Genomic DNA, 20,653 nt, shown 5'->3' with positions numbered 1-20,653 from the left:
GGCAATTCATCTCCATCACTTCTGGCTTCCTCAACTGCGCTGTCCTTACTGCCCAGGTTTCTGTACCATACAATTGTACTGGTTGCACCACTGTTTTCTACACCTTATTTTTCAGCTTCTTTAATATTCTTCTGTCATATACTATGTCTGACCCTCTGTGCCAGTTGGCTGCAGCCTCTCTGATTCTAGCTTTGACCTCCTCATTCAGACTTAACTTCTCCTCAACCACCCCTCCCAGATACTTGAAGCTGTTAACTTGTTCTGCTATTTTTCTTTTTATCTTAATTCTCAGCTTCTTCTAATTTCCCCAATTTACTGCCATTACAGCTGTCTCATCTGTACTCAGGTCCATCCCATGTGCCTTCAGTTTTGCATCTATTCCCCTATCCTTTACTGAAGTTCTTGCTCAGATTCTGCCTGTAATGTCACATCATCTGCATACAGGAAATCTGTTTATCTTTCCCCGTCAACCTGTTTGCTAATGTAGTCCATCACTAGTATGAACAGTAGTGGGCTCAGAGCTGAACCTTGATACACACTAATGTCCACTGAGAACCCTTCTGTGAGGCTGAACACTGTTTGTACTTGAGTCATTGGGTCCTTATACATAGCCTGCACTAATTCTACCAATGTTTCTGGGACTTCAGAACTTTGCAGGACTGCTCAAATCAGCTTAAAGTCATGATATCAGTGGGGATTTTTAATAGCTACCATACCAAGTACAGTAGTGACCATCTGCTTTAGTTCAGCAGACCTCTCTTTTTGGCAGCATCATGGCAAGCAGAAGCTTATGTTTTAGAAGTCGATTTATTTTTAGATGCTGTATTAGATCCTGTACCTGCAGACTTCATGGCAGCCGAAGGCTGATTCATTGGCACTTTACTATAGTCCCGGGCATCTCCTGATTGGATACCATTACCTGACTCTCAGCCACAAACACTTGGTCAGTAAATGTCTCCAGTTGCACCTATACAGCTGCATATCATCTCCCTGAATCAAATATGATCCTGAATTTTGATGATGAACTAGCATCATTTTGTTTGGATCTATGACTTTTGACCTAAGTTCTAAACCAATGTCAATGTTATCTTTTCTTTTTCCTTTAGCATCAGCAAGTTTTTGGTACCTTTTTCATAAAGCTGATTTTGAGTTAACTCTCCTCCCTGTAAAAGCTCTGCTCTATTTTCTGTTGCTAGAAGTGAAAATGATGTTGGGAGCTATGATCTCAGCCCTTTTCCCATCAATAATTGAGAAGGAACAGTCCTATTACTTACAGAAAAGTATGCTGGTCCTCTAGCGAAGCTAAATAACAACATATAACATGTCAGCAGCATATTTTTACAATCTGAGTCATACATTCAACATGCTCATTATACACAGGCACCTTGGACTTCACTTAAAAAGTTCTGATTCTCAAGTTTTGGAAAATTATCTGAACTACTATGCAAACTGCAGACTGTTATCTAGCATCTTGTGCCCTGATATTCCATGCTTTACAAATATTGAATTGAGCATATTAACAGATAATGTAATTACTTGAGTGACTTCTGGATATTTAGAGTAATAAACCAACATAAAGTAAAACATCAAGGTTAGTGTGTTAAAATAAGTCAGTTCCCACTTTTAGCCATGGAGGGTTGATATCTTATGACATACCAATTCCTTCTTATGATTTTGGAATAATGACGTTACTACCTTTGAAAAAGAGACCTTGTATTCTGAATAGTTCCTTTATGTCTAGTTAATAAAGGTTAAAATGTCCTCTTAGTCTGTTTAGATTCATGGTTGTATACAAATCCTGACTTTTTCATAAACAAAGGATTTATTGATCTTTCTTATTTTCGTGAACTTAACATATTCATCATTACGTTTTTCACAAAATATATCACCTTCAGTTTTTAAGCACGTAAAAAGCAAGCACTAAACAACAAATTTTAAAAAATGTATCTGTTATTTTCCCAATTTCATGCTGCTGAATTATTTTCCATACACAAAATTAACAATCCCTTAGCTTACAATCATGACTGACTATTTTAGCCTACTACTCATTGGCAACCCTTCATAAGCGTTGGTTATTTAAGTGCACCCCACACTGTGTGCGCTATTTTTCTCTAATTTGTTAACGAGGAATCCATTTACATATATATATATATATATATATATATATATATATATATTTGCCTCTTTCCCAATCATTATCCTGCCTTGTAACACTGAGGCCTCTTCCATCACTATAACCATGGTAGTTAGTGTAGAAGATTAAGGCAATGAACTATCAATAAGCTGCTTCCTGTGGTAGAGGGTTTGAGTCCCTCAATCTTCATTTGCATACTATTTGAACTTGAACAAATCACTTAACCAGACAGTGTTATGGGGCAACTGGGGTAGGCTTCTCAATGGTTTCCTGGACTAAATGCCTAGTAACAACATATGAAGCTATTGATATCACATCTTTACTCAAGGTACAAGTCTAGATTTCCATTTTTTCATAACTGCCTCTTTTGTTACAACTAATAACAGGTTTAACAAGTCTTTCTGACCGATGCCTGAACATTTCTAATATCCAGTCAGAGCTTAACATAAAAAAGCTCTTAGACAACTCAGTCTGAACAAAATATATGGCTCCAGTTTCCTACCTCCCCTTTCTCACATCTCCAACTTGCATTATTCATTGCTGGAAATATTTTTCTAGAGCCTGTCTGGAGTATAAAGTTATTTATGTAAACTTTTTTATGCAAGTAGTCTAAATTTTCTTGCCTTGGTAGCAAGTGACAGCACCAGACATATTTTGCTCCTTTTCTTCCATTCCAGGGTTATGTATACAATTCTTTCCCATCCACTCCTTAACATTTTCTTATCTTTATAAATCTGTATAACCTGACAACTTTTTAAGTCTATCATCTGTTGTCACTGGCTCAACTAGAACATGTGCTTAGACTGAAAATACTTAATCATTTCCTGTCTCCAATAATTTAATGTAGGTCAGCCTGCAAACCCATATATGACAAACTGTTTCTTTACCTCAACCCAAATTTTCTTTTGATTCTTCACATGCTATCATTTCCCTGATCCACCTCTTCTTGTACATCTTACAAACAAAGCAACTTATAAACAAAGGTATGGCATCTAAGCCCAAGGATGTCATTATTCCACTGTATTTGGCATTCATCAGACCTATCATTGAGTACAATGCCCCCTTTGGTATGTACCTAACCAGGCATATCCAACAACTGGAATGTCCACAGAGGTTCCTCACTAAAAGACTACAGGGCGTAAGTAATATGTCCTATGCAGACCACCTCAATGCCCTATCCCTGTTTTCTGTCTCCTACAGGCGTTTGAGGGAAGATCTATGCCTGGCATACAGGGCATTGTCAGACCCTACTCTGATGAACCTCTTGTATATCCACAAAACAAACAGCACCAGAATTACCCATTCTAAGGACTTAAACCTTCACTGTGATATAAATAGGACCTGCTGGAGAGATTGGTATGTATCCCGAGACTACCCTGTCTATGGAACAGGCTCCCCATCCACGTGAAGCAAAGTTCCTCCCTAATCCAATTCTAGTGCAACTTGGACAATTGGATGGGAAACCAGAAATTCATCCCTGGTTTGGCACCTATGTCTCTAATGGACACAGGTAACCTGTAAATGGTTCATCTCCCAGGCCCATGCTTACACTTACCATGGGTATCTGAACTTGTCAGAGATTTGGGATGCATGGCTAGACATAAAAAGTCCCTTGTGGTCGTTAGCCTAGTAAACACCTATGAACCTATAATCTCTTAGCTATACTGTTTTTTTCTATTTGGGCTTGGTGATAAACCTTTTCAGGATTTTTATTTATTTATTTTTTTTGGCTTCCAACATAATTGTCTGAGAGATATTTTCTTGCTATTATTCTTAATTTCACTATCTTTTTTTCCCCTCAAACTGTTGATTATCCAATAGGGTCCAATCATTTTGCTTTACATGTCTATGAGATTCTCTCATCTGAGACAGAAATATATCCTTCCATCACAATGTGCATTATGGGCATTGCATAAATGAAATCATCTTAGTTTGGGAGCTTTGTAATAGTCTTCACATTGCTAGCTCACCCATCCCAATGGGCATCATCAGTTTTGCCCATACTATATGACACTGCTTTACCTTCTGTATAAAATCCTGCACTCTTCTCTTAAGTAAGACACATAGTTTTGAATGTGCATGTATGTGTGTGTGGGGTGGGGGAATCCAGGAAAGCCTGACCTACATAAACTATTAAGTGTGCTAAGAATATTTGTCTTGTCTGTATTTTATTATCTAAGGCCATAATCATTAATTTTCAGTTCCATCTCTTATGGTTAGGTATTTTTCCTTTCACTTCATCCCAGGGCAGCCTTACAAACTCCCTCACTATTTTTGTCAGGCATGCTCTCAGATATTTAATTTTATTGTAACCAAATGATATGGGTATTTTGCATTAAATGAAACAAAGGCTAATAGTTCAATATCAAGCCTTTTGTTCTTGTTTTATTTTTATCCAAAATGTTCAGAAATTTACTTAATATTTGAAATACCCTTGGTAAGTCTCTATCTGGTCCTATAGAACAAAATATCAACAGATAATACAAATTTATTCCAGAATTCTTATCATGCATAGCCAAGGATATGTAGCTCTAAAAAAAAAAAAGAAAAATAGAGGTGACAAAGGGTATGCCTGACAGGTTCCTCTCCTCAATATTAGTTCATAGGTTCATAAGTAAGCACTAGGCTATCTGCGCTTACAGGCTGTTTTAAGCCTAGCCAATTTCCCTTTTGTTGTTTGAATTAACCAATCTCACTTGATGTAAGATTGGCTTTACCCATCCCATGGTCCCCTGGTGAGGATAAAGGGATCATAAAACACAAAATTTGAAGGGACACATGAGTGGGATAAGGCATTTAGTTGCTGCCTCTGTACATTAGTAATCAATGTGTCAGTCCTGGGGTATATTTTCTATTACTATTCATAGATCCAAATTGCTCTTGAATATGGATATAGATGATGTTTGTTCTACATGGATGGGGAGTCTGTTCTGCAGCAGTGGTATTCAGTGTGAGATATACCTGTCCCTACAAACTGTTCTATTGATGTTGCAGAAAAGGTTTCGATCCCTAAACTGAGTATTTTGATGGCATTTAACTTGCTTATGTGCAGGCAGAGGATGACACAGGTCACCGCTTAGTAGTCTATAGGATACCAAATATAGTGACAGGGCTTTGAGTCAGTTCATGTAGGGCATATTGTTTAGAAAATAGATTGTTTAGTAAAGTATCTCTGTGGGAGTTCATGCTTTTTTCAGACAGCCGTCCTCCTAATTTCATTTTGCCTCAGGACACCTGGATATCTCCTGAATTAAAGTAATTAAATTATCTGGCTATGATAATTTAGACAGAATGTGCTTATCAAGGTTCATAATTATTAATTGTTCCCCATTCCCAATATCACTCTCGCTACCAACAAAATAATTTTAATAATGTTATCAAAGGTTTATCTGATTTCTACAAAGCCACATTGGTACAAGTGAATAAAACTACATAACACTTAGCTATTCTGGTAGTGTTTCCATGCATAAATAGAATGTAATCACTGTTCAACAATTAAATAAGTCTGTATGATGATGGGTTTCATGGGTCTTTCCCTTCTCATAGAATTACTGCTATTTACCCTTTCCATGAAAATGGAATTCCCTTCCTCCAAACATTTCATTAAACAGAATTATCCACACTTTTATTGATTTTTGACCACGCAACTTCCAGACTTCTGTCGGGAAACTATCATCTACTGGTGCCTTGCCTGTTTATGGTTTTTGCTAAGTGGTATTTAATCTCATCCCCTCCAACAATGGATGTCAGAGACCTACTCTATTCTGGTTAGAGATGGTGTAGCAAAGAGCTCAAGTTCTTTTGAGTATTGTTCACTTTCTAGGTCTGCATTGTACAACTCTTCATAGCACTTTTTGAATATTTCTTAAATTATTTTGTATTCTCTTGTCAATCTGCATTACTGTGCATCAAATATTTTTACTGGTCTCCTTTCCACTGCCCAGTGGCTTATTCTCTGCAACAAATATTTTTGTCCCCTTGGGGTATTATCAGAATATACTGATTTAAACACCATTTATCTGCACTTATTCAATATATATCCAAACACTCTTCATTTAGCTTTTCCTTGTTCCAGCTGTTATGAATTATCATTATTCAGCTGTCCTCTTCTATTCTGCAGTTCTTGTATTTTATGTAACTACACTGATATTCCCTGTTCTAATTTTCTCAAATGTATTTTGTCTAAATCTGTGTCTTTTGTTTAGGTATTGATTTAGTATTGTCCTCTCACTCCAGTATCATTTTGGGGATTTCTCTTAGTTTAGTTAATCTTTCTACTAATTTAATTTTACATCATGTTCTAAAGTCATGTGAAGTCAGGTAACAACAGTAGAATTTCCAATAGTTTTTCTCTGTCTTCCTCAGGTGTGGCTATGCATTGCTTTAGTGCTGAGTAGTCAGATATCATTGTAAGTAAGGTGTCTAGCTGGTCTATCACATAAGCATATCTCTGTGTTATATATGTTTTATATATATATATATATATATATATATATATATATATATATATATATATATATATATATACCCTGTCTACCCTGTCAGTCCCTAGACCTAGTATTGTATGTTGCAGAAAGATAGGTGTAGTCTGGTAAATGTTGTCCTAAGTCTGCAACATCCTATAATCCAAAGATCATTACAAAACTCTTCAGAAACCTTCCTTCCCTGATAATTGTGTTGTGCCTGAATCCTGTGTCAACATCATAACTAGATATTATGACATTCCAGTTCTTGCCCATTACTGTGATGAAAAGCTATAACTTCTATCATTAATGTAATCATCTCTCTTTGTTCCATTTTTGGTAGTAATAAATACCGGCTATTGTTATTCTAAACTCTGCATGCATCTTTATCTGTTATTCCTTCTTCAATTATTAGAGGACCCTTTCTAACAATAAAGATGATCACTGCTCTTTTTTCTCTGACCTTTACATTCTGCTAATAACCCTCTGTATAATCTTCTCTAAAACCTTTTTTATTAACAGTCTGTTCCTTCCTACAAAAATGAGTCTCTTGGAACATGACAACATACATATTCATCTTTTTTTTTACAAAATGGAGTATCTTTGAACATTTCCCAGAACCTGTTAGACCATTAACATTCCAAGTTATTAACTTTACATTATCACTAGCTATCTTATTAACTACCTTTATCTTGTAAAATGTTGTTAACCAGTACACATACATAATTCTAGCCTTTTTAAATGAAGTACGTTACAGTTATCAGATGATTTTTTTCCAGGCCTAGTTTTAAACAGCATACATTCAGAAAAAAAATTAAGGAAACTCTTACAAAACAATATAATCCAACATTATTTACATAATTAACCCTCAAAATAAAATTATTTGCTGTTTGGTGGCGTCGCACTAAACAGGCTGTCTCATATCCACAGATGCAGTATGCCTTTATATCATGTGAAAGCTTTATTGAGACTAATACCTTCCCCCTCAGATATTCACTGGCTAGTAGCTTGTATTTCAGTGTCCCAGCAGTATGTATTTCTTTTCTTATTAGGTTGTTGTACAGAATACACGTGAAGCCTGTATCTGACTCATTTGCTTTCTAATTCAATTTACTTAACATTCCCCAAGGATGCCCATTGTTTAAGCTTTCTTATATGTAGCATATAAAATATATAAATAAACTGCAGTTCATGGAGCACTATGATTACACTCAAAAACAGCTAAATTACATCCTGGTTCACTAACTTTTTCAACCACTTCCTCATTGCTATAGCAGCTTTGAAAGCCAGCACAACACATCACGTTTTTTCACTAATTTGTAGTAAATGTAGCAGATAAATCTGCATGCACTACAAAAAATTATGATCAAGTCACTGATTGTAACTTAAAATTATGTGTTCTCAAGAGCAAATTTCTTGGCATCTATGTCTCAAAGACATAATAAGAAAGTTACTATCAGTGGCCCGATCATAATCCTCTATTTAATACAGCTATGTTAGGAACCTGGGTGGAAACTCCCAGATATGCTCAGAATTAGTCCAAAATGATACAAAAATCACTGAACCCACAGACATTGCCAACATACTGGCAGACAGGTTCAGTGCAAACTTCACCCCCCTCTCCCCCCTTAAAGGAGAGATAACTATCCCAGAGGAGTGTAGCCTCCCAGACATCTCAAATGCGCAGGTGAAAGCTGCTCTCTCTAAAGCTAAAAACACAGCATCAATGGGACCGGATGGTGTCCCCGGCTGTGTGCTACACAAGCTAAATGAGGAATTAAACCCGCACATAAGGCAGCTGTTTAATCTCAGCCTTACCACAGGATACGTGCCCAAGGAGTGGCGTACGGCAACTGTGGTCCCACTCCACAAAGGCGGTGCCTCTACGGACCCTGGTAATTACCGCCCCATAAGCTTAACAAGTCTAGTCTGCAAAGCTATGGAGAGGATCATAAAGGAGCTCATAAACAAAGATATAGGGGACTTGCAGACATTGTACCCGACCCAGTTTGGCTTCATCAAGGGCAGATCATGCCTTTTGAACTTGGTCGACTTCTTCGAAACAGTCACCAAGGCCATTGATGAGGGAAAGGCAGTCCATACAGCCTACCTTGACCTTGCAAAGGCTTTCGACACAATACCCCACTTGGGTATTGTAGAAAAACTTACTAGCTTAAATGTAAACCCATATGTCACAAGATGGGTTGCAAACTGGCTTAAGGACAGAACCCACAGGGTTAGAGTTGCTGGCGCTATGTCAGACTCCAAGCCGGTCACAAGTGGTGTCCCACAGGGCTCGGTCCTTGGCCCCCTATTGTTCGGCATCTACTTCTCAAAAGTACAGGCCAACATGGGAGGACTTTGGCTGACAACGTTTGCTGACGACTGCAAACTGGGCGCCATAGCGGAAAGTGCATCGGACACGGATATCCTTCAGAAGGGACTCACGGAAACAGATAGCTGGTGCCAGAGCCATGGCCTGAAGTTAAACGCCAAAAAATGTATAGTCATACCCTTTGGGAAAAACAAGCTAACCCCAAGCTACCATATAGGTGGCAATCCACTAAGCACAGAAGAGGTTATCAGGGACCTGGGGACCCAGGTTGACAGTGGCCTTTCTTTTGACACTCACGTTGCTAAAGTGGTTAGAAAGACCTTCTACATTGCCCACCTGATCATGAAGGGATTCACATCCAGATCTAGTGAGGTCATTGTTCCTCTGTACTCTTCACTTATCAGACCAATGATCGAGTACAATGCCCCATTCGGGATGTATCTCACCCGACATCTGCAGCAATTGGAGAGACCCCAAAAGTTCCTCACCAAAAGGATAAAGGGACTCCAAAATCTGTCATATGCTGCCAGATTGAAGAAACTCCAGCTCTATTCAGTTGCATACCGTCTGCTCAGAGGTGACATGTGCCTGACATACAAGGCCATGTCCAACCCGGAATTAATGGACATGCTCCACCTCAAAAAATCCAAATCCACCAAAACCACTAGAGCAAGCAACTTAAACCTTAGCACGGATATAAATAGGATGTGCTGGAGGGATAGATTTATCACTCAGAGACTCCCTATGCTGTGGAATAGAATCCCGGTCCATGTGAGGCAGAGCACCTCGCTGGCTCTGTTCAAGAGAAATCTTGACCTGTGGATGGGAGATCGTAGGTTTATCCCGGGAATCATCTCTGTGTCACTGCTGGACAGAGGCACAACAAACTAATGGGCACAGTATTTTTTCATATAAGGAGTGGCGTAAGCCACAAAAATTTGGGCTAGGCTTATAAATGCCTTAGGGCAGATAGCCTAGTATAAACCTATGAACCTATGAACCTATGAACTTGCATTAGTTGCTAATGCAAAAAAACCTTCAAAGTTGTTAAGCAATTAGGGATCTTTGATCTGTTTTTGCTTTAGAAATCTGTGGCCAAATTCCTTAGTTCAAGATGGATACTTCAATAGACTCAACAGTTTCAACTTAAAAGTTGTCAAAAAACACATAACCTGTTAGTCTTAGATAAGGTATAAAAACTGAGCTGAATGGAAAATAGCTACAGTATGCATATTTACAAGGCACATCTACTATATTGTTAAGTTACTTCACTGCTTATTTCTCTGCACTGACTTTCCATTTGAGTTATTCAGCAATAAAAATGTATAGTTCAATAGATTAAACATTTTTCTATTTATAAAGGCTGACATTTCACCAATTTTTCAATCTCTGCAGTTTACCAAGAGTTGTTCATTATGTGCTGACATTAATAATAAAAAAGTCTTCTTAATTGTTGCCAACTGTGACCATTCCAAGACTTCATCTACTGTCTAGGTCTAGGCCATCTTAGTTTGTTCATTCATTTGTTTTCTAGGGGAAGCCCAATAACATTTGTGGATTCCCTGGCTGCAATTAATTGATAAGCCTTCTCTTCCAGCCCACCCCAACTTCCAGTCTTGGATTACACTTCTGAGCTCTGTAAAACAGAGTTTATTAGATACAGCATTTAACAGATTTATAAGTAAGAAACAGCATTTTTGGAGCAAAGTCAAGCCGACAATACAACTGTAATTTTAAAATATATACAAGAACATTACACAGTACCTTATATACAGTAAAATAATGTTAAAGGCAGCCCAACCCAATTGTTTTAAAACTGATTATTTCTGGGGAACAGTCATTTCATAGTTTCTCCTCATTTCCTTCAACAAGCAGGTTGGTTTTGGTAGCAGAAAACAGTTCTCTCTGTCTTTGATCTATCTTTCTTTAAAACCAAGGAACAATTTCAGTTGAAGCATTTCTCTTACTACTATTGTAAAATTTCCTGCTATGGATTCTTCATTTCTTCCTGCATTTGCATTGTTTGCCATTCCCTCACCGGTACAAGAAGCATATTGATTTATTTCTGATTCTGCTGTGGCTGGAAATAGATATGTTTTTATTCCATTAGGGAAACGTTCCTTAAAGTCACAAGGTTCTCCATACTGAATTTTCATCCCTGTCATGCTACAGTCTCATAATAGGAATAAATTGTTACATTTCTTTTTGTAGGCCACTGAAAGGTCATTAGCTCTGTAAACTCAAGATTATCCAATCTTCAGCCATTTTCCTTTCTGCTACAATGTCACATCAATGTGATACTTGTAAACATTTAGTTCTGTGACTCTTGGTGTTTGTTGTCATTAGTTTTACTGAAGATTTTGCTTCTTGTTTGAGCTATTCTCCTATCCTCTACCTCTATACCTTAAGGTATCATTTAAGGAGGACAGGAGAGCAGTGAATAGGCTTGATGACAGACAATAGGAGGGAGTAGAAAGAGACCTAAATTTATTTCTAGTACAGAGGGGCATGAAGGAACATTGTAGTAGCAGGATTACATTTATTGTAATGGGGAAGAGAGTGAAGCAACATCGTAGTGACAGAATTAAATTTATTTTAATGGAGAAAAGAGTGAAGCAACATTGTCATAACAAGATCACTTTTATTCTAATGTAGAAGATAGTGAAACATTGTAGTCATAAGATTATATTATTCTGATGGAGAAGAGAGTGAAGCAACATTGTAATGATGGGATTACGTTTATTTTAATGTAGAAGATAGTGAAACAACATTGTAGTGATAAGATTACATTTACTCTAATGGAGAAGAGAGTGAAGCAACATCATAGTGATAAGATTACATTTACTCTAGTACAGAAAGAAGTGAATCAACATTGTGGTGACGAGATTACATTTACTCTAATGGAGGAGAGCAAAGTAACATCATGACAAAATTATATTTATTCTAATGGAGAAGAGAGTGAAGCAACATTGTAGTGACAAGATTACATTTACTGTAAAGGAGAAGATAGTGAAGCAACATTGTTGTGATGAGATTGCATTTACTCTAATGGAGGAGAGCAAAGTAACATTGTGACAAAATTACATTTATTCTAATGGAGAAGAGAGTGAAGCAACATCATAGTGACAAGATTACATTTACTCTCATACAGAAATAAGTGAATCAACATTGTGGTGACAAGATTACATTTACTCTAGTACAGAAAGAAGTGAATCTACATTGTGGTGACAAGATTACATTTACTCTAATGGAGGAGAGTGAAGTAACTTGCAGTGAAAAAATTACATTTATTCTAATGGAGAAGAGAGTGAAGCAACATTGTAGTGACAGGATTACATTTATTCTAAAGAGGAACAGAGTGAAGTTGGACTGTAGTTGGAAGCACACTCATTCAGGAAACAAAGATAAGATAGAAGAGAATGGGAACAGAGTTAGGTCTATTGGGTGGGAGAGAAGCAATATGATTCAGCTAATGAAAGAGTGGACCAGAATGCAGCTGTACAGCATGATAAATGCACTGCAACAGAACTGTGTGGCTAAGTGAAATTTGGCTTGAGGGAAGTTGTTTGACAGACCGACTTTATGAGTCAGGGGTATACTGCTAAAACATCAAATGTGATATAAATTTATTTATTTATTATATTTGTTAACCAGGTAATGTCGGCTGGGCCAGGAGCCTATTTTCAGCTGAGGCCGGGGAGAAAAACTCCAACACAGTAACAATACTAACCATAATAATTCTATACAAAAATACAGAAAATATAAATGTGAAAGCTTGAAAAAAGTGACAATACTAAACATAATAATTATTGTATTGATTGTAGGAAGTAGATTCTAACCAGGCTTGATTCAGGACAGAATGAACTAAGCCTGTCAATGCAGTCATAAAAGCAAAGGATTCATTCTACCCCCACTCACACACGTGAGAAGAAAAGATTTGGCAGGGAAGATGGTGGATGTGAAAAGGAAAAAGCAAGGGATTTGGAGAATCTGAGCAGAAATGCAGGAACCTGATACATTTTGAGATCAGATTACCTTTGACTTCTGTTATGACCTAAATTACTGTGTATGCCACAATGATTTTAAATAAGCAAGGACTTTGTCCCTAAAGCATCAGTCATTTCTGATGATTATATATCATTCAAAGTGACAATTCTCTCCAAATGTAATTTGTAACAGTTACTGTACAGAGTTGTGTGTTATTAGCCAAAGAAGTCATGAATATGGCAAACCTTTAGAAGCTCTTCTAACTAAGTTTTCAGACTATCAAGTGTATAAGAGCTTTCGTTCATTAATTAGGTTTATAAATCTTGAGAAGCTACCCTCTGAGTCCCCTGGTGGAATGCCAGCCAGCCTACTCTACAACTCTGCAAGGAACTGGTTAGCTTGTCCAAACTGAAGAACCTCCCTGACATAAATATATTGATATATGCAGATGATATGGTTATTTAGCAATCTGACCACTCCCAAAATACAATCAATTCAATCCTCGCCAGACTCCTGACAAAACTTTGAATGGTTGCATCAGCCTAAATTAAATGCCACTTTCTAAAAAAAAAAGAAAGAAAAGAAAATAACCAACCATTATATTTGGCATGCAAAAGGCCTCCATGTGAATTTGTCAGACTAGGTCATTTTGCGGGGGAAACCATGAAAATGGGAACAGGACAATTACTCACAGGATCGATGAGAGAAATGCAATGATCTTGTTCCAGTCATTGAAGGGCTTCTTTATTACATGCTGCTGGTGATCTTGTGCTGTCATCAGCAGGACATGTGTTTGTTATAAGCAGTTGAATGCATATTTTTATACTATGTAATAACTCCTTCCATTTCTCCATCATTATGGAATCTTAGAGTTAGCATATAAAAGTAGTATGTGGTGTATGTGGGTTTGGTCCTCAGAAAAAGTACATTCTTGTTGATTTAATGTTATTTACATTGCATTGTTTTAAGTGTATGTGTCCAGTCAGGGGGGGACGGCAGGGTTAGATACATTTAATTGTTTGTTGCTTGACGTCATGGTTTTCATTGTGTGTAATGATTCAATTTGTGGTTTCTGATATCTGTGGATTTGATTAGTAGTTTCTGGAACCATTACAACATTATAACATTTTAAGTTCTTCAGAGTTTAGCTATATCAACCATGACCATTACAGTACAATTACAAAAAAGTAGTAAGCAACACTTAAGCAATACTAAGCACCTCCTACAAGGTATCCCATTTTCTTATTAAAATAAAAATGACAATTAGTAAAGCATTACAGCTACCAGCACTGAAGTGACTACAGCTGCAACAGCTGCCAAAGTTCAAAGGCTGCAAACTATTCTAGAAATAAGATTTGCTGGTTTGCTATTCCAAAATGGAACATCATTTCCAGGCCAAAGAAAAAAACTAGGTGGCTCCCCACTCTTGAGAGAGCATACACACATATCTATAGAGTTTTATTCATGGGGCACAACCAATCATTATCCAGGATATTTATTATTTATTTATTTATTTATTTATTTAGTTTGTTTGTTTGTCTTTTGTTAACAAGGTTAGTCCACTGGGCTGGGGCCCCATTTTCAGTGGAGACCCGAGGAAAAAAGATCCAAAACAAATGATAAAATAACAATAACAAAGTTACATTACAAGTAAAATGAATATGAAAATACATAGGAATAAAACATTTATGCAAACATTCAGGGTGGCCACAGTGGTGCAGCGGTTAGTGTTGCCACCTCACAGCAAGAGGTTCTCCGGTTTGATCCCTGGCTGGGGTGCCTTCTGTGTGGAGTCTGCATGTCCTCCCTATGGTCGCGTGGGTTTCTTCCGGGTGGTCTGGTTTCCCCCCACATCCCAAGGACATGCTGTAGGTGGATTGAATACTATAAACTGGCCCTAGGCGTGAGTGCGTGTGTGTGTGACTTCCGCGGAAGGTTGGGCACTGGGCTGTCAACTTGACACTGTAGAACTCCACTGCCAATCATGAGAGGACAGGTGATCCACTGTGGTGACCCCTAACTGGGAAAAATGAAAAGAAAAAGATGAAGAGTAGAATATAACATTCAGCAAAAATACAGCTATGAACTAATAGAGGTAGAGCTTGGAAACAAAAAAGAGGATTTACAAATGGTGCATAAGGAATGAAAGAGATTAACAGAAAACAGATAAGACTTAAAAGCAACATGAATGTCTAATCTAAGTAGGTGGAGAGGAAGAAGACATAAAAATAGAGTGGAAGGAAGGACTGCGGAGAACTGTAAAGACAGTGACAAGAAAATGAGCTATGAAAAGAGAGAGGGGGAATGGGAAAATAAAGTACCTAGAGGGAAGTAAAAGAAGAGATTAAGTATAAAATTGCTCAGTGGCATTGCTAAGGGTCCATAGGACTAGTGATTATAAAGTAAGATAAAAGTATGGAGGGAATTATTGTAGTCTGACAATTGAGGGAGAAAAAAGTTAGGTAGGGTGGTGCAGGAGAGAGAGCTGGCAATTTAGTTTTTCAATTCTTTTTTGAAAAGGAATGAGGATTTGATAGATCATATGTTAGTTGGGAGTTTGTTCCAAATTTGAGATATAGAGCATTTATAAAGTACTCTGCCTATAGTTTTATTAGATCTGTAGGTGTTAAGTAGCAATTGGCAGTGCTGCGGAGAGATCTTGTGGGTTTGTAAAGGGATAGGAGGGTGGACAGGGAGGGGCAGTTTGCAGGTTTGTAAAGTAAAGAATATGCTATCTGTAGCTGTGAAAGTTGGAGTAGTTGAGGGAATTTGAGCTACTGTAGTTGTCCAAGGAGAAGGCAGTGATGGCATTTGTAAGGCAGACACAGGCAAATCTGGCTATCTGGTTGTAAGTTTGTTCAAGTTTGGTTAAAAGGTTTGCTTGGATATATCTAAAAATAGGGAAACCACAGATTAGGTAGGAGTGGAGATAGGCTTGGGCAAGTGAGGTCCTTGAGATAGTGGATAAGAATTTTTCTGTTGTCTATACAGTAAACCTAGTTTTTGATTTGTCTTTTTGCTGGATTGTGGTTAAATTTCAGTTGGTCATCAGTTGTAATTCCTAGAAGTTTAATAAAGGAGTCAGCATGAATGATGATGTCTAGGGAAGAGAGACAGAAGGACATTTTAAGGTAGGATGTAGATTTTAGAAGGAATAGAAGTTTAGTTTTCTTTGGGTTAAGGATAAGTTGGTTATCGATTAACCAGTGTTCGATGATATTAAAGGAAGTCTGTGTGAGGGGACTGAGGATCGGTATGGTTATCGGAGAGGGTGGTAAGAGTAGAATCGTCAGTGTATTGGATCAATGATGAGGAGCTGCAGGCAGAGCGAAGATTTTTAGTAAAAATATTAAAGAGAAGAGGGCCTAAAATGGATCCTTAGGGGGTAGCTGTTTGGATAGGTAAGAAGGGTGAGTAGGAAGCCTGCCATCTAACATTTTGTTGTCTGTTGTTGAGATAACTGGAGAACTAGAGAATGGTGGAAGTGGAGAGGTTTAGTTCAGTTAGTTTAGAGAGGAATGTAGGGTAGAAGATGGTTTTGAAAGCTTTGGGGATGTCAAGGAAGAGACATGGCACCAGTTTATTGCTATCTCTTACCTCTGCTAGAGTCTGAGTTAAAGACAGAAGGGCTGTGGAAGTGCTGTAGTGAGGTCTAAATCCATGTTAAGTGGGGGTAAGGAGGTCTTCCTAAAGTAGATAGGTAAGAAGTTGTCTATGAATGCATTTCTCTAGAATTTTTGAGAGAGGGGAGAGGATGGCTATTGGTCAGTAATTGGAAGGGTCGGTGGAGTTACCTCCTTTGTGAAGTGGAATTGTATAGAAGGATTTCCAAATTTTAGGGACTGAGGATTCTTTGATAGAACAGTTGATAAGGACTGAGATGGGATATGCTAAAGAACTGGCTGTAAGTTTGAGAAATTGGGGGGGTTGTCGAATGACGGACAGCATGGTTTAAGTTTCTGCAAAATGGAATTTATATAGATAGTGAAAACCGGTTTCAGGGAGAAGGCTGACTGGAGGCTGGGGGTGGAGATGGTTGGGGGTTGTTTTTGGTTGTTGTCTGAGGGAGTTTGTTTACTGATATAGTCTATGAAGTAATTGTTTAGTAGAGTGGTGAGTTCAAATGATGTTTTATTAGGGAAGGGTTTGGGGTAGAAGGTTTCCCTGGATGGAGTATATTGTTCATATTGTACCAACATTTTTTTTGTATTAGAAAACTAGGTAGTTTGGGCCTCTTGACAGAAGTTTATTTTGTCCTGGATAATAAGTCTTTTAGTAAGGTTTCTCAGTTCTTGGTATTTTAGGAGCCGGGAGGAAGATTTTTACTTAGTCCATTATTTTCAGGTGCTGTCTCTAAGTTTTGTAGTGAAATGGGTATCTTTAGAGAGCCAGGGAGCAGGATTAGATTTGATCCTAATTTTCCTGATGGGAGCTAGGGCATTTAGTATTGTTAGGAAAATATTGTTAAATTCAAGAACAGCATCATTTAGAGGAAGGTTATACAGGTGAGACCAATTAACCTGGGATAGTTGCTTGTTGAAAGTTTCTGCATTGAAGTTGGACAGGTTGTGGCAATTTCTATAGAGGTGGGTTTTTGGGGGTTGAAAAGTTTTTTCTTAATATTGAGATAGGGAGGTGATCACATAATGAGTCTGGTAAAGTGATAGGGTTATGGTATTGATTAGGGTTGGAGGTTAATATCCAATCAAGTGTGGAGCTGGAGTTTTTGTGTATGCAAGTGGGAGAAGAAATAAGTTGACTGAAGCTGAAAAGGTTAATACTAAGGCTAGGGGAGTTGGGGGAGAGTTTATTCCAATCAATACTGGCATCATCTAGTATGATTGTCTCATATGATATATATTGGGAGATCCAGGATAAGATATATTCAAGAATTGGAATATTACCTGTTTTGAAAAAAAAAAAAAGAATTGGAATATTGTTGCCAGGGGGTATATAGATAGATACTATGGCAAGTTTTATTGTGTGGGGTAATGTGACAGTTATAAATGTTTTGCTGGGGAGAAGTCAGGGAGGGGTGTGAGAGGTTAAGCTGTTCTGAGTACAGAATGACAACACCTCCCCCTTTTTTAGAAAGTTTATCTTGCCAGAAAATGTTATAGCCAAGAGGTAGAATTTCTGAGTTTGTGATATGTGGTTTGACTTAGGTTTCTGAAAGAGTTAAGATGTTGGGAGAGTGGTGGACAACCCAAGTGTGAAATTTTGTTATTTTGTTTGGAAGACTTTCTAGGTTTATGGAGTAGATTGACAGATACTTAGATGGAGAGGTGGGGAGTTGGTGCCCTATAGGTGAGGTGTAGGTGGCAGAGTTGGTGGGAGGGGATGGACCAGGACTGGGGTGGATGTCCCCATCTGGCAGGAGTGTAATAGGAAGTACATTAGGTTTAGTGAAGAAAGAAAAGTAGCTAGTGGGTTTGAGCCTATGTTTGGGAGAGGAGAGAGAAAGGTTGAAATGTTTTAATTAAAAATCAGAAGATATATTAGGCTGCTGCTCTTTTCAGTGTCAGACCATAACAGCTGACAATACCACAACACACTCTAGCATTGCTACAAAATCTTCATCGTCTTCATCCTTATGCTCTGGAATACAGTTTGACCAGTTATTAGATCAGGCTTCCCTATAGATACATATGTATTCCTCAAACCCAAACCTATGTTTTTTTTTTTTTTGCTTCACAGAGAATAAATTCTGCTGTAGTGTTGCACTTACCTAGTCAATAACATCCCACTTTATGATTATTTGCTTAAAGCATACCTTCCTCTAAACCAGTAATGAGAGTTTCTGTTTCAGATGATGAATCAAAGGTTTTTCAACTCAAATTCAACATAATTCACATTTAAATGATTTTTTTTTTACCTTCAGATGTTGGACGAAATGAGTACTGAAAGCAATTCACTGTGTTGTTTTCTACTAAAGTATGTGCGTCTATTACATGCAGCACTTTATTATTCTAAGAAACTGAACATGGCTAAAAGGGGCATTAGCTGTCCAGTCCACCTACCTTTTGGATAAATAAGTAGATAAAAAGCTGTTACTCTTGGAGGGACAGGTATTTTAATCAGATATATACCAGAGATCTTTTTTCCTAATGTCTTTTAGATATCAAAGTCAACCATGGGGGCAGCTGTGTTATATACACTGCATTTATGGATGAACTCGTGTTATGGAATGGAGAAGCAGTCTTGAAAATAAAATCTATTTTGAGAGAGCTGAGAGTTAAGAAGGGAAAAAGAGTATCTAATAATGTCTGAAGTAAAGCTGGAATGAAACAATTGTGCACGTAATCCATCCAGAAGGTTCTCTACCATACAAATCCATAATTAAAAATGTAATAGACAAAGAAAATATGGCAAAAGACACCCTGAAAGAATGATAACCTCTCCTAGGTCATCTTACAAGTGTAATAATGTTTACATCATAGGTTCATAGGTTCATAGGTTCATACTAGGCTATCTGCCCAAGGGCATTTATAAGCCTAGCCCATAGTTATGTGGCTTTCGCCACCCCTTTAGTTTGAATAAAAACTATGCCTATCATTTTTCTGTGCCTCTGTCAAGCAGTGACACTGAAGTAATCCCTGGGGTATATCTGCGATCTCCCATCCATTGGTCAAGATTCCTCTTGAACAAGGCCAGCGAGGTGCTCTGCCTCACATGTACCGGGATTTTGTTCCACAGCATAGGGAGTCTCTGGGTGATGAATCTGTCCCTCCAGCACGTTCTATTTATAACCGTGTCAAGGTTTAAGTCTCCCGCCCTTGTGGTTCTGAGGGATCTAGATTTTTGAGGTGAAGCATATTCATCAAATCTGGGTTTGACATGGCCTTATATGTCAGGCACAGGTCACCTCTGAGCAAGCGGTATGAGACTGAATAAAGCTGGAGTTCTTTCAGTCGGGCAGCATAAGACATATTTTTGAGACCCTTTATCCTTTTGGTGAGGAACTTTTGGGGCCTTTCAAGCTGCATCAGGTGTCTGGTCAGATACATTCGAACGGGCATTGTACTCAATCATAGGTCTAATGAGTGATGAGTACAGGGGACGATGACCTCCCTTGATCTAGATGTGAATCCCTTCATGATCAGGTGGGCGATATAGAAGGTTTTCCTAACTACTTTAGCAACATGAGTGTCAAGCGAAGACTACTGTCAACTTGGGTCCCCAGATCCCTGATGACTTTTTCTGTGCTCAGTGGATTGTCACCTATATGGTAGCTAGGGGTAACCTTGTTTTTCCGAAGGGTATGACTATGCATTTTTGGCGTTTAACTTCAGGCCATGGCTCTGGCACCAGTTATCCGTTTCTGTGAGGCCCTTCTGGAGGATATCTGTGTCAGATGTGTTTTCGACTATGGCCCAGTTTGCAGTCATCTGCAAACTTTGTCAGCCATAACCCTCCTGTGTTTGCTTGTACTTCAGAAAAGTAGATGCCGAACAAGAGTGGACCCAGGACTGAGCCCTGTGGGACACCACTTGTGACAGGCTTTGAGTCTGACATGGCTCCAGCAACTCTGACCCTGTGGGTTCTGTCGCTTAGCCAGTTTGCAACCCATCTTGTGATGTATGGGTTTACATTCAAGCTGATGAGTTTTTGATGATACCTGAGTGGGGTATTGTGTCGAAGGCCTTTGCCAGGTCAAGGTAGGCTGTATGGACTGCCTTTCCCTCATCAATGGCCTTGGTGACTGTCTCCAAAAAGTCAACCAAGTTTAAGAGG

This window comes from Protopterus annectens, chromosome 6.part0 (genome assembly GCF_019279795.1).
Source record: "Protopterus annectens isolate FY-2018-M chromosome 6.part0, PAN1.0, whole genome shotgun sequence".
NCBI lineage: Eukaryota > Metazoa > Chordata > Ceratodontiformes > Protopteridae > Protopterus > Protopterus annectens.
This window is presented reverse-complemented; position numbering follows the sequence as displayed.